The sequence below is a fragment of the Myodes glareolus genome, chromosome 8, assembly GCF_982192425.1.
Source record: "Myodes glareolus chromosome 8, mMyoGla1.1, whole genome shotgun sequence".
Lineage (NCBI taxonomy): Eukaryota > Metazoa > Chordata > Mammalia > Rodentia > Cricetidae > Myodes > Myodes glareolus.
In genome coordinates this window covers 95,101,007-95,103,528 of record NC_142033.1, presented here as the reverse complement: position 1 = coordinate 95,103,528, position 2,522 = coordinate 95,101,007, and positions in this window count along the sequence as shown.

The window sequence follows — 2,522 nt, the reverse complement described above, 5'->3', positions numbered from 1 at the left end:
GGTCCTCTAATGCAAGGTAATGCAGAAATTGATTGATTAATTATTGATTGGAAGTGTGTTGAAGGCCTCCAAATTTCATAAGAAACATCATGTCAATAGCAAAGGTTTAAAGGAAGAGTTTTCTATTATATGGCAACAAGCTAAGGAGATTGTAAAGGGATGTCTTACTTGCTCTTTCTATAACCAAACACTGCTACCCACAGAAAATAACCCAAAGTGTACTCAAAGGAATGAAATCTGGCAGATGGATGTGTTCCACTTTGTAGATTTTGGAAAATTAAAATGTGTACACCATACCACTGACACCTATTCAGGTTTTCAATAGGCTTTGAGCTCAGAAAAGGCTGATTCAGTAATCACACATTTATTAGAAGTTATGGCCATTATGGGTATACCTGCACAAATAAAGACAGATAATGGTCCAGCATATGTCTCTAAGAAAATGAAACAGTTTTTTGCTTACTATAATATATAGCATATTACAGGTATACCAAACAGTCCTACAGGTCAAGCTGTTATAGAAAGACCAAATTGAACTATAAAAATATGCCAAACAAACAGAAAGGGATAGAAAATATCCCCAGATATAGATTACATAATGATTTATTAACCTTGAATTTTCTTAATGCTAATGAGAAAGGAACAACAGCAGCAGAGAGACATTGGATAATAGAAAAGTCTTCTGAATTAAATCAGCTAGTGTATTTCAAGGAAGTGTTGACCTCACAGTGGAAACCAGGAGATGTGTTGTGTTGGGGAAGGGATTTTGATCTTGTTTCAACAAGAGAAGAAAAGTTATAGATAGCATCAGAATTAATAAAGATTTGGTTTGAAAAATAAAAATCTCTTAAGAAAGAGAAATGATGGCTCATCCACAGAAGTTACAACTAATCAGGTGGTAAAGAAACCTCACAAGGGTTGAGGCAGTGTTCTGATCTTGTTTTTGCAGGAAAATACTCATCTTCAAAAAGTTAAGAAACTCTGGACAACTAAATGTCTAAAAGGAAAAAGATATTTATCCATATAGGATCACCAAGCAAAGAGAATTATGACTTATGAGGACAGGTCACCTGAGCGTAAAAATCCCTGATCATAAACCAGAATAATAGTCATGACTCACTTAAAAATCAAAGCTGGCTTTGGAGTTGGACAACAGTTCTGTCCTTCTCTTTATCCTGCATGTGGTTAAAAGATAAATTCAGAGTTTCTGTCTCATATCACGAGCCATCTGGTATGGGACAGAAAGAAGAAAGAATTTAGAAAAAAAAATTACTTTTCTTCATACCTATTTTGTCACTCTCATACCTTTCATTGAATATATGTCTCTGTAAATAATGTTTAAGTTTTCCACAATGAACAATAAATTTTCTTTCAATAATATTTGAAGTTTCCAGGAAGAAGATAGGGCCCCCCACAACAACTCCACCTGGTTGATATGATATCATGATGCTGTTGGGGGTACCAGCTGCTCAAGATGCTTCCAATTCGGTTAGCTGAATTAGTGCACTTTCTTTACAGTGTTCTGGCCAGAAGTCCAAATACGGAACCTCAGAAAAACCCTGCCAAAAACTCAGAGACTATTTGCAATTATACCAGACAGTAATTTTGAACTTAACTATTGTTTCAGTTTCATAGGTTCCCATAGAGAGAACATCAACCACATGACAGCAGGAAGTAAATCTAGAAGACGATGTCCCCTCTACCAGTAAAGTTTATCCTCAGGTTTAGGAACATCATTTAGGGATTGATTGTAATTGATATAGGCTTGGGGGTTGGGAGAGAAATTATGTAGTCTCAGGGATCTCTTGAAAAATAAAAAAGGGAAATTGGATAGGACAATAGATTGGTGTGAACTTATTCACACTTAATAATAACAGTGAGTAATATAGTAAATACATATATTACTATTGAGCTATTATTTAAAGGCAATTTACATTGGTATAGATTCTTGTATATTGATACAAACTTAAATTATATTGAATATGTTTCTATTTTTGACTACAATATTTGTATATCTAGGCACAGTTATTTTGTCATATTATATGCATGCATGCTTCTACCTAAGCTTAGACATTTTGTATATTGAAACAATTTTAGGATATAGTTATCACATTGAAATATACATTTCTACCTCTGATCAAGATACTTTATACACTGGTTACTTACATTTTGAGGGTCATTGTTCTAATTTGTTTGCACAGTTGTTTGAAGATTGTTTAATATTCTAATATATAAGTCTTATTCTTTAAGCTATAAAGGTATTAAGATTCATAGGTCATATTATAGTTAGACTAATCAGGTTCTTTAGAAACATAGAGATTGTATTTCTGTCTAGATAGGTACTCTTTGACCACTTCAAAGAACTATCAAATATGGCATTTTAAATAACTTAGGGTTCTGTTGACATGAGACATGATTGCTCCCTGGCAGCACCAATCTTTTCCTTAGAGAATGTTGAGCACCGAAGACCCTCCACTTGGAGCTTGTTTTCTTCTTGGCAAGAAACGGGCATTTGGGCAAGT